The sequence below is a fragment of the Protopterus annectens genome, chromosome 3.part1, assembly GCF_019279795.1.
Source record: "Protopterus annectens isolate FY-2018-M chromosome 3.part1, PAN1.0, whole genome shotgun sequence".
In the NCBI taxonomy this organism is placed as follows: Eukaryota; Metazoa; Chordata; order Ceratodontiformes; family Protopteridae; genus Protopterus; species Protopterus annectens.
The window spans coordinates 1,039,543,700-1,039,557,162 of record NC_056732.1 but is presented as its reverse complement, the minus strand read 5'-3'; the positions used below and the strand labels follow the sequence as shown (position 1 = coordinate 1,039,557,162).

General features: G+C 41.2%; 1 protein-coding gene across 1 annotated transcript in view; it reads left to right on the top strand.

Annotated features, from left to right (window-relative positions):
* CEP76 (centrosomal protein 76) overlaps positions 1-13,463 on the top strand; it is a 1,583,298-nt gene that overhangs the window by 727,603 nt on the left and 842,232 nt on the right. The window lies entirely within an intron of this gene.

Below are 13,463 nucleotides of genomic sequence, written 5' to 3'. Positions count from 1 at the left end.
GACAAGAATGTGATATAAAAGAACTTGCACAAGAGGGAGTATATAAATACTTGGGAATTGATGAAGGATCAAGAATAAAACATGAGCAAATGTGAAAAAACTCAGTAAGGAATATTTTAGAAGACTTAAATTAATCCTGAAAACAGCATTGATATCTAGGAACAAAATTCAAGCTTTAAATCAATTTGCTCTTCCTGTCCTAGCTTACAGTTTTGGAGTGATTCAGTAGCCCCAAAAGATGTTGGATAGATTTGATAGGAAAACAAGAAGGATGCTTCAGGCTCATCAAATGATTTATAAAAATCGGTATATACCAAGACTATATATTCCCCCTTCAGAAGGAGCTATGGGCCTTCTTGAAATTGATTACATGAATAGATCTGCAGTTCTGGAACTGCATAGATATCTGCTGACCTCACATGCCACAAACATAGTGAAAGTTTTGAAACATGAAGAGGAGAAATCTAAGATGACTTCCCTTTTTAGTATAGCAGGAGCACATCGGCGTCAAGCAGGAATGGAAATCAAATCAGAAGAAGATAAAAGTCAGGCAGCCACTGAATGCGCCTAAAAACTAAAGAAAGAATATAAGGTGAAGGATCAGATGAGAAGGCAAGAAATGTGAAAAATGCATAAGTACAGTCGCAAGTATAGAAAACTCCTGGAAGAACCCCATGTTGATTAGGAATGAAGGCAGGAATGGGTCAAGGGGAGGCAAATTCAAAGCAAAATATGTAAGGTTAATACTGGCAGCCTAAGATAGCGGGCTACATATACATTGGTTTACAAAGTCCATTGAACTTGTGGGAGAAATAGACAAATGTAGGTTTTGTAAAACAGAATTAGAAATAGTTGCATACTTTGTTGATGGTTATGACATATTAATGACAGAGAAGGACTGTATACTGAAAGGTATAGTAATGTGGCAAGACTGTTGCACTGGGGATTGTGCAAACATTCTAATATTGAAGGAGCTGAAAAACACTGGAAACATGAGCCACAAAGCATCATAGAAAATGATGAAGTCTACATCATATGGAATCATCCATTACCAAGATGTGAGAAAAACAGATAAGGGACTTGCTGACAAAGTTCGCAGACGATTGCAAGTTGGGAGCTATTATTAACTCCCCAAGTGGTGTTGACATCCTACAGAAAGGCCTCACAGAGACCAACAACTGGTGTCAGAACCATGGCCTTAAGCTCAATGCCAAAAAATGTGTTGTCATTCCCTGTGGGAAAAACCCAGTTCCCATGAATTACCACATTGATGGTAGTCCACTGAACACAGAAGGTTATAAGAGATCTGGGAACACAGGGGATGGGAGGCTGGCCTAATGGTTAAGGTGTTTGCCTTACAAACACAAGGTGCAGGGTTTAAGTCTCACAAGGGATAATTGGCTAGGCTTAAAATGGCTCGCAAGGGCAGTTAGCTTAGTACTAACCTATGAGCCTATGAGGTTGACAGCAACCTCTCTTTTGACCACCACATTGCCACTGTGGTCAGAAAGTCCTTCTATGTGGCACATCTCATTACTAAGGGTTTTGCATTCAGGAAGAAAGAGGCCATTGTCTCCCTCTACTCTTCCCTCATTAGGCCGATCATCAAGTGCAATGCTCCATTTGCCATGTAATTCACTAGACACCTACAACAACTGGAGAGGCTGCAAAAGTACCTCACAATGTGGATCCTAAACCTTAAACACCTGTCCTGTATAGACAGACTCAAAAAACTGCAACTATTCTCTGTCTCATATTGTCTACTTAGAGGCAATTTCTGCTTGACTTACAAAGCCATGTCTGACACAGCTGTGTTAGAAATGCTACATCTAAATAAATCCCAATCCCTCTGCACCACACACTGCAGAGACCTCAACCTCATTGCCACAATCAATAGAACATGCTGGAGGGACAGGTTCATAACCCAAAGATTGCCCATGCTATGGAATAGACTTCCCATACATGTCAAACAGAGCACCTCACTGGCCCTCTTCAAGAGAAATCTTGATGAGTGGATGGGGAGTAGAAAATTCACCCCAGGGATCACTCCAATGGCTCTACTCGACAGAGGCACTGGGAACTAAGGTCAGGTGGCACAATGCCAGGGTAATCCTATGGGCTAGGCTTGTAAAGGCTCCCGGGCTATTAGCCTAGTACACACCTATGAACCTATAGTAGTCCATGAAATGAAATTAAAAGTAGCTTTGTTCACTGAAATTGCTACACCCAGTGACTGCAGTGTCTTGCATACAGAGAGACACAAAGTCATAAAATATCAGGATTTGCAGGCAGAAACAAGAGCAATGTTGAAGAAAGATACTTAGTTCCAATAGTAGTAGGAGCAATGGGTCATATAAAAAATAAACTACAATCATATTTAGATATGCTACGTATACATGCAACTCCGTATGAATTGCAAAAGGAGTCATTACTGGGCACATTGCAGGTGCTGCAAAGAGCACTTCTGGCTGACATCAGATTGCAACAGTACTAATTTCATGAACTTTAATCATACTTTGATGTAGGAATGGGGTCTACTCCCGTTATGGCATTAGAAACTCAGCAGATTTGGAGAAATTAAAAAAGGCATCCATGCATATTATTAGGGCCCATTGCTGCAGTGTTTTTTTTTTATGCGGAGAGTATGGTGAGAACCTGTTCTTTAGTGATAATTGGAACAGAAATGGTAGTGAGCATTTGCTGGGGAGTACCTAATCATCTCAGAGCCATATGGACTCTGTCTTATGCTTGTTGTACCTTATTGCTCTTGTTGTTAACACTTTTACGTAAACGTACTGTTCACTGCTATTTTGTCTTGAACTTTGGTATCTATTACAGCCAAGTAAATGTTTCTGTTAATACTTTTCTATCCATACTTACAGTTTGAGATGTATGCCTTCATTTGTGTCTGAAATGCCATGAATTCACGAGAAAGGAATGTTTTTTTCTATATATATTCATATTGACTGTTAAGGCATTTTTTTCTAAGTAGAACTAGCCAGTACAATTTTAAGTTACATTCCCACATACATACATACATACATAAATAAGTAAACAGACAGACACATTTTATGTGAAATTGTGATTTCATTTATTTTACAAAATAAAATAAGCAGACAGGTTTCATGTCAAGTCAGGATTTTATTTATTTGACTATTTTACAACTAATGACATATCTAGGCATACGTAGTTATTTGTGATATAATGCAACGCTTGTATAATAAAACTGCAAATTGCAATTGTGAACAAATGTGATACTTTGTTGCAAACACTTTGCTGATCAGTCATTACAATGCAAGACGTCTGTAATATATACTCATTAGTTTAAGGAGCACCATTGCACCTAAAACTAAAAAAATAAATAAAAATGCAGGAATCCTTGTATATGTAACATAGCCACTCCAGTACACGTCTTGTTTACATTTACACGTTACATACATGTCACCTCACAGTAAGACATTGTCCTGTTCAGTTCTCAGCTAGAGCATCTTCTGTGTATGGAGACATGCGTGAATGGGCGTACCTTCGTTGAAGGTTGTGCATCAGGGCCGGCAACTCTGCACATAAAAATCTACTACCAATCATTAGCGGACCGGAGTTCCGCTGTGGCGACCCCTAACCGGGAAAAGCTGAAAGACACAACAACATACATGTACAGTAATTAAATTTTTTTAGGCATGGGCAATACTGCCCTTCTAGCTTGTAAATGTACCAGAACAGTTATTTCCAAATAAGTGAAGAAGACGTTCTTAAAAAATTCAACAATAGTGTTACTGTAATATAATTAGAAATTATATTCCAGGTGTCAGCTAGTCTTAAAGAACAAGTTACTATAGCTCTCATTTCTGTATCATCTCCTAGACAGATCATCTAAAGATTCTCTACTACTCTTTGATAACTCCAAACATTCCTAGAGGTAGTTGTCTCTGATTACTCTCCACTTAAGGTCTCCACTTAAATGTCAATGGGAGATGGTGAGAAAAGTTGAGATATTTCAATCGTTTGTAATAACATAAACTTTCACATCCATGAATGCCATGGTATATTTTCGCTGTGCTCTTTAAAATTTACTCTTGCTAATTTTATGCTAAAGTATTATTCCATACTCTAACTTGGGTCTAGTGTAGCTCAGTCCATCATTTTATCATTTCTAATTTCCTATACTTTATTAACCTTTTTTACAGCCTATAGTTTTAAAAAGTGATTATTAACCAATTTGCTGATATGATAAGAAAACAAAACCTCTCAAAGCTGGATCTACCCATATACTTAGGTTCTTAAATGAATCCATATTGTAAATCACCATGTGCTGTATTAATCACTCACCCTTCAATCAATGTCAATCAAATCTCACAGGTATGTTTTCAGTCCTACCATATCTTGTATGCGTGTGTGTGTGTGTGTGTGTGTGTGTATGAAACAATGTTCTATTATGCACACTAACTTTGTGTTTATTCAAAATTTTCTTGATCTTGTCTCACCGTATGTGTCATTTGTCTGTCCAGTTTTATTATTTTGGTTTTCAAAGTTCTAGTTCTAGTTTGCCTTCACTTCCATTTCTTATATTTTTATAGGTTCATAGGTGTGAACTAGGCTAATGGCCCTGGAGCCTTTACAAGCCTAGCCCATAGAAGTGCCCTGGCATTCTGCTGCCCAACTTTAGTTCCCAGTACCTCTATCAAGTAGAGCCACTGGGGTGATCCCAGGGGTGAACTTTCTAGTACTCATCCACTCTTCAAGATTTCTCTTGAAGAGGGTCAGCGAGGTCCTCTGTTTGACATGTATGGGAAGTCTATTCCAGAGCATGGGGAGTCTCTGGGTGAGGAACCTGTCCCTCCAGCATGTTCTGTTGATTGTGGTAATGAGGTTGAGGTCTCTGGAGCATGTGGTGTGAAGGGATTGGGATTTCTTTAGCTGCAGCATTTCTAACAGAGCTGGGTCAGACATGGCTTTGTAAGTCAAGCAGAGATCACCTCTAAGTAGGTGATATGAGACAGAGAATAGCTGGAGTCTTTTGAGTCTGTCCATGTAGGACATGTGTTTAATGCCTGTGATCCTCTTCGTGAGGTACTTCTGTGGCCTCTCTCCAGCTGTTGCAGGTGTCTAATGAGGTACATGCCAAATGGGGCATTATACTCGATGATTGGTGTAATGAGGGAAGAGTAGAGAGAGACGATGACCTCTTTCTTCCTGGATGCAAACCTCTTGGTAATGAGATGTGCCACATAGAAGGACTTTCTGACCCAGTGGCAATGTGGTGGTCATTGAAGGAGAGGTTGCTGTCAGCCTGCGTCCCCAGATCTTTTATAACGTCTTCAGTGTTCAGTGAGCTCCCATCGATGCGGTAATTAGTGGGAACTGAGTTTTTACTAAAGGGGATGACAGTGCATTTTTTGGCGTTATGCTTAAGGCCATGGTTTTGACACCAGTCATTGGGCTCAGTGAGGCCTTTCTGTAGCATGTCTGCATCACTTGGGGAGTTAATAATGGTTCCCACCTTGCAGTCATCTGTGAACTTGGTCAGCTAGAGTCCCTTTCTATTAGCCTGGACTTCTGAGAAGTAGATGTCGAACAGGAGAGGACCCAGGACCGATCCCTGTGGAACTCCACTCATGAATGGTTGGCAGTCTGACTTGAGTCCACCACTTTCACACTGTGCCTTCTATCTGTGATCCAGTTTGCAACCCACCTAGTGATATAGGGGTTCATGCCTAGTTTGGTGAGTTTATCAATAATTCCCGAGTGAGGAGTGGTATCAAAGGCCTTGGCCAGGTCAAGGTAGGCTGTATGTACTGCCCTGCCTTCATCCACAGCCCTGGGGACTGACTCAAAGAAGTCAACCGGGTTGAGCAGGCATGATCTCACTTTCACAAAGCCAAATTGTGTGGGGTCAAGAGTTTGGATGTTTCCTATATCTTTGTTAATCAGGTCCATGATGATGTGTGTCATAGCTTCACATATCAGACTCCTCAGGCTAATGGTGCGATAATTCCCAGGGTTTGTAGTTGCTCCCCCTTTATGGAGAGGGATGACTGTAGCAGTGCGCTATTCGGTAGGTACAAAGCCTGAAGTGAGGCTGTGACTGAACAGGGCACACAGATGTGGTGCCAGTTCGCTTTGTAGTTCATGTAGAACACAGCCAGGGATATTATCGGGTCCCATGCAAGCTATATTCTTAGCCTTGGACATTGCAGCTTTAACTTGTGCTGCAGTAATGCTGGGTGCCTGCCATTCTTCTGGTATTGTGATTGGTCCTTTTTGGGTGGAGAGAGGGGTAAAGTTGGCACTGAATCTGTTGGCCAGTATGTTGGCAATATCTATTGTCTGAGTATAGGAGGTACCATTGTGCAGTATCTTAGAGCAAATCTGGGCATTGCCGTGGAGGTTCTTGATATACCTATAGAAGGCTTTGTGATTGTTTTTAGTGTCTGCTGCAATTCTGCCTTCATAGCTGGTTTTAGAGTATTTGATGAGGGATCTCAACTTTTTGTTGAGGCTAATAAGGGAGTTTTTCCAGTCTTGGGACTTCACCTTTTTTTGCAACAGGTTCTTCCTTGGTTGTAGAGTTTATTAATGGCAGAGGACCACCAGATTGGCTTCCTTTTTTTGGAGGAGAGCATCTTGGTTCTGTTGAGTATGGCTAGTTCCGTGCATTTGTGTACATGTTCGTACAGTGCATTGGTGTGTAATTCGGCAGTCATGCAGCTATTTTCCATTGGCATGGGTGCCGTGAAGTTAGCCACCTCTGTTTTTAGGAGTCCATAGTCAGCTATGGAGAAGTTTTTCAAGGTGGTTACCTTTGTGGGGGTGTGTGGGGTATGGGTGAGATGTGGATTTCCATGGCGATTAGTTTATGGTCGGATCTGACCAGGGAGGGATTGACTATTGGTGTAGAGCAACGGTCACCCTTGTTAGTAATAACCAGGTCAAGGATGTTGCTTCCTCTAGTGGGGAGTAGAATGAACTGGTCCAGGGCATTGGTATTGATGAATTCCAGGAAGCGTTGGGCCAGTGTATTGGTGCTTGAGTAGTTTTCCCAGTTGATGGAGGGGTACTTGAAGTCTCCTAGTAAGAGAGTGTTGGGTTGGACCTTGATAGATTCCAGGGTGCTTAGGAACGTGGACTGAGAGTCTAGGGACATCGTTGGGGACCTGTAGCAGGCTATAACCTGGATCACCATCTTACCCAATGTTAGTTGTTCCTGAGGTATTTCAGATGCATTATGCTGGGCTAATAGTCTGGAGGTGTGCATATCTTTTATGAATATGGAAACACCATCAGCTTTGGAGCTTCGGTCCATGTTTCGGGGCCAAAAGGTGTGGAATGAGTTATAGTCTGGTAGCGCAGAGGTGCTTTCTGCCGTTTTAAACCTGGTCTCCGTTACAGCACAAATGTCAATGTTCTCCATTTTGAGGAGTGCTTCGAGTGAGTGCATCTTGAGATTTAGACTTCTAGAGTTGAGCAGCCCTCAGATTGTGTTTATTTATAGCTGTTACTGTTGTAATTTTTATCTATCATCTTGCTTGAAGTCCATTTCTGCATTTTGCCAAATTGTTTGACATTCGTTCAGAAAGAGGTATAATACTTTATTCTATTTTCCATTTTCTGTTAGTGTCTTGTACTGTGGAGGTCAGGTTGTGAGTGAGAAGAGTCCGTCAGCCAGTCCACTTACATGGTTAACAAACTGAAATTAATATGTAAACAAACAGCTGAATAATGGGAGTAAATTAAATCATTTCATACAGAAATTTAATTTACTTTATGGAGACTTAGAGAGTACAGTACATATCTATTTGTTTGATTTTTTATTAAAATACACATTGGTCTGTGTCTCTCTGTAGTTACTTATTTTTCTATTTAATTGTTTCATAGAATACTGTGGTCTCTGCAGTTAGTGGGGGCTATTGTGTTTCACTTCGTTGATATTCAGTGTTAAACTCTTAGCCTAGAGGGTTTCTGTGTATTTATAAGTGTCAGTCATATATATTTGAATTTATTATTGCTCAGTTTCTGAGTTGTTTGGCTTCTGCTACATACCTACAATCAACTGCATTACTAGCTGAGTTAAGTACAAACTTGCAGTGTTAAAGATTGTACTGCATTTTATTTTATTTTTCTGTGTATTTAATTGTTTCATTGGTCAGTGTCTCTCTGTAGTTATTTATTTTTCTATTTAATTGTTTCATAGAATACTGTGGTCTCTCTGTCTCTGTAGTTAGTTTCCCGCTTGCCCTCCCTGTTCTTATTCTGTTTCTGGTATTAATCTTGGTGGCTTTGGAATTGCCCACCCCTCCTGTAAATTTGTGTTTGTACACTCCTCCTGAGTCTATCTCATTTGCTCACTCAACCAAGTACAGTGAGATCATATTTTGACTTCAGACACTCCTACCGGTCCCATCTGTTCAGCTCTATTCCAGTCTAGTGTCACTAGCTCATTCTACCTAATACAGAGAGAGCATTTGTGAGGGGCAAGCCACTTAGGTCCTTAATTTTGAATTATGTTCTGTTTCTTTCTGTTTACTTTCTCCCTTTCCAAAAAAAAAAAAAAACTTCACTATGTTTGGGTATTGTGAGGTCATCAGATATGTATGCAATCCCATGATCACAGATCTATACATGTAATCAACTTCAAGGAGGCCCATACCTCCTTCAGAACGGGGAATATATAATCTTAGTATGCACTTATTTTTATAAATCATTTGCTAAGCTTGAATCATCTTTCTTGTTTTCACGCCTAATGTATCCACCTTTTGGGGGCAGTCAGTCACTCCAAAACTGTTAAGTTAGGACAGGAAGAGCAAATTGGTTAATAACTTGAATGTTGTTCCTAGATGTCAAAGTCTTGTAAAACATTCCTTAGTAAGTTTTATTCACATTTGTTCATGCTTTATTGTGAATCCTTCATCATTTCCCAAGTATTTATACACTCCCTCTTGTTCAAGTTCTTTTATATCACATTCTTGTTCCAAAGTGATGTTTTCTTGGTGCTGCAGCTTTCCTGTTTTAAAGGTTGATTTTGCACATTTATCAAGACCAAATGACATTCTTATATCATAGAAAAAGTTTTGACTACTTGTAGTTGTGCTTTCAGTTCCTCATCTGATGAGCTATACAGTTTTAAATCGTCAACAAAGAGGCGATGAGTCTTTACACTTTGTTGCTTTCTGTGAGCTAAATTATAGCCATGACCTAATCTGTTAAACAGAAGCTTAATGGGTTAAGAGCAAAGCAAACGAGCAATTGGGACAGAGAGTCACCCTGGAAATTCCCCCCGTGGATTTTTACCCCTGGAATAATAATTTGTCCCTTCTTATGCTTAACTTCAAAGTGGTTTGCCATTGTTTCAGGGTCGCTGTGATGTAGTTTTTCAGTGTAGGGTGCATCTTATACATTTTTAAGCACTCTTTTATCCATGAATGTGGGATACTGTCAAATGATTTTTGTAGCCTATCCATGCCATACTTAGATTCTTCCCATTTTTACAGTTCTCCACTATGACTTTAACAACAAATGATCCTTTGTTCCATATGACTTTCTTTTATTGCCCTTTTGTTCTATTGCCATAATTGAGTTTTCCTCTAAATGATTAGAAACTGCCAGCATCCGTTCCAGTGTATAGTTTATATGTCGTTGGAAGGCAAGTTACTGATCTATAATTTTTAGGATAGCTTTCATGTTCACTCTTAATTAGGAGCATTGTTTTTCCTGTTGTAAGCCAGGTAGGTGTCTGTTCAGGGTGAGCGTATAAATAGTTCTTAATTATGGCTAAATCTTGATGCAAAGATGTTAATACTTTTAACTAGAAGTTAGGTACTGCATCTGGGCCTGGGGTTTTCCAATTAGAGGCTTTTTGTAACTTTGTTTCAATCTCTCTGGCTGTTACTTCCCAGTTCATATCCTGTATCTTGGAATTTCTTATTCTTTCTTTTACTTCTTCTATCCACTTAGCATCTTATGTTCCACAGGATCTTCATAAGTACTTCTCCAAAATATATCTGTGTCATCTTTTTTTGGTGGTCTTTCATTTCTTTTTTACCTTGTTTTCCAATTCTCCATAATACTTTTTTGGGTCATCTGTAAATTGTTTAATTTGTACTTTTCCTTTATATTCATCTGTGTATCTTCAAAATTTTTCTGCCTGTGCTGATATTTTTAGTTTATTGTTTGTGATATTGCATGATAAATCCTGAGCCGTTATACTACTGTGCATTGCTTTTATCGTGTCTATCTTTCGGAGTACTTTTCTTGATCTGTTCCCTCTTCTATACTCTTCTAACAGTGATGCTTCTTGTCTTAATTGCTTTCTAGCTTTCTCAATTTGATACTCCCATGATGGTGTTTGATTTCTCCCCTTCCTTTCCCTTGTGTTTTTGTGGCAGAATTTTATCAGTTATTAATTTAGCTGCACAGCAGTATATATTCTGTTTACTTCTGTTATATCACATGGATCTCTATGGGCAGTCCTAATTACTGTGTTCACTTGTTTTATCAAACCTCTGACGTTTGGGGTTTTATTGACCTTCTGCAGTCTATTTCTTTCAGTGATCTTAATATGTCTATCTATCTCAGTTAAATTAAGTAACTCTTCTCTTAGCTCATTTTCTTCCAAACTGAGGGCACATTTTTGATGTCCTTCTATTCTTATATTGCAATATTCTCACATGTGGGATCTTCCGCTTCAGGTGACCCGAACGTCCAGCCCATATACCACATTTTAAGCCTGGTTACTGTAAGGTGCATGGGATGTCACACACACGGGCCATAAGCCGTGGGCCATAAATGTGACATCTGCACGCACAGACCTCAGAACTTCTAAGCCTCAGTCAAACGTCAGCATACTCATTCTGCTCCATGTTGCCAAAGATGTTAAAGATAAGTACCCCGTTGGGGAATCTTCTTTATTTTTGACTGAGCTTAGGTTGCTGTTTATTTGTTGTTAGCTGATGTCATCTTGGAAGGGAAAATGTAGGTGTGATCGGCAAATTCTACACAAAGATACGAACAACCTCTGCTTGTTTTGCTTAGGGCTATCTCACAACCATACAACTGTAAAATCTGCCAGTCGTTTATCCCTAACACCCTACACAGACATCTGGCAGCCCTTAAATTGTTTGTAGAGAAAGTGAAACACTTGGCCCTTGGTATGGATCCTGAACCATCCGTCGAGGTGTAACTGCCTAAAAAAGAAGGCCAAGATCTGTAGGCCTGATACTGCCCGTCCATCTTTGGACGTCTCGCCAGCTACCGGTCAAGGGGCTGTGGAGCATCTGAAAGAACTGGCGACTTCGGCAGGTATGATATCAGAAGCCCCCCTTGTTTCTCCAGTCTGCATGTCCACACAAGTTTTTGCAACATCGGCCTCAGCCGATGTGTGTGTGTGTGTGTGTGGGGGGGGGGGGGGGGCAGGCAGGCATACCTGGATGGCTGCCTTTAGTTTCCAAGGAGGGCAGTTCGACCCCAGGCCTGACGTCTGACACCAGGCCTTTGGCTTGTCAGACTATTCAAAAGACTCCTTCTCTCAAGAGAAAACAAAATACCAGGCACTTATCTTCCCCAATGGAAGACCAGCCTGACTGGCAAGCATTTTCCCTGTCACTTTTTCAGGTCTTTATGGCCCGGAGGCATACAGCCTCACATACTCCTGCTCTGCTTACCCTAAGTCCCAGGCCTGCCTCTGCTAGCTCCATCCCTCCTCCTCAGACTCAGGAGGAAGATTGCTCCTTTTCCTATGATGAGTATCTCACTTATACTTCTCAGCTGGCCTCTCCCCTGGAATACTGTTCTCCTGATGAGGACTCCTTAGAAGGAAGGGAAAGGGGCCCGAAAGCCCTCATCACCCAGAACTAGTTCCTATCAATCTGCCCCTAGGCAAACCTTTCCAGACAGACCAAACACTGTGTGACTGCCTAAATACCCTCAACCATCTCTCCCTTTCTGCCCACCTTTCTCACTCTCTCCCCCTTTGGCAACAAATCACCTCAGACTGCTGGGTCCTATCAGTAGTGGAAAAAGGGTACTTTATGACCTGGCAGGAAGCCATACCCCTCCGTCCAAAAAAAAAATCCAACTGATACTTCTGGCACAAGGCACCATAGAGAGGGTTCCAACAGGGCAAGAGGTTCAAGGGTTTTACTCCAGACTCTTCCTGGTCCCAAAACAGGAAGGCCCTTGGAGACCAATACTGGAAGTGTCCCTTTTAAATCCCTTCATGCATGTACCTTCCTTCTGCATGCTATCCCTGCAAACCCTTCTTCCACTTTTGACACCTCAGGCCTTCATGGCCACTTTGGACCTGAAGAGGCATATGTCCATACCCCCATCTACCCAGACTGTTGGAGATTTCTACATTTTGCTGTGCCATCCTCACACTATCAGTTTACTGCCTTGCCCTTTGGTTTGTCTACAACACCAAGGGCTTTCACAACGTGTCTAGCCCCAGCAGTAGGCTTCTGCAGAACAAAAACCATACAGATCTTCCCTTACCTGGACGACCTCCTCATTGAAGCAGAAGAGGAAAGTAGTTTTTAGACACACCTGCAATTCACTATGTCTCTCTTAGGAAGTCTGGGGTTTAATTAAACCTCATGAAGTTCTCTCTCACTTCATCCAAAGACAAGATTTTCTTGGGTTGCAGAATAAGGATGGATTTGATGAAGGCCTTCCTCCCACAAGAAAAGATCACTTCCCTAAGCAGCTTTTTCCAAAACCTACTCCAAGTCAACCACATCTCAGCCTGGGGATTTCGCCACCTTCTGGGCTTAATGGCAGCTACTCTTGCAATGCTGTTCCTTGCCAGGTTACACATTAGTAAGTTCCAGTGGTACTTTAAGAATGTCTGGTCCCAACACAGTCACCCTCTGGATTTTCAGGTGCCATTCCTGCCATGCCTGAAAAAAGAGTTAGGGTGGTGGATCCAACAAATAATGCAGAATCCAGGATGTTCTTCGTCTTCCATTGCTGCAGTCCTAACAATTGGGTATAGTCCGCATCCAGTCGGCCCGAATACCAGAGTATAAGGCTGACGTCGGTCATGGCGCATTAGACTGACGTCAGTACGTCAGGGTACTAATGCGCATGACCGGCGTCCTATCCTCAGTCTTTTTTGCCGCGTGGTCCGATGCAGAAGCAGTTTTGCAAGTGCAGGTTGGCGTTCTGAGATATTTCCAAACCGGAGTTTCAGACCGAATCAGAGTTGGCTAAGTACTCGCTAGAACATTTTGGTTTTTCTTGCCTCAGTATTTAACCGATGTCAGAAAAAGTGAATAACTGTATTTCTTGTGGGAAACAGATACCGCATAAGGATTTCCATACTTTGTGTATACCTTGTTTAGGGCCTGAGCACGACGTTGTTGGTTGCCGCTCTTGTGCTAGGTTTAACAAACGCACTATTAAGAGGAGGTTAGACTGTGCCAGGTTAGTGTTTGGGAAACGTTGCAATTATAAAATGCCGCCGGATGCTCCGA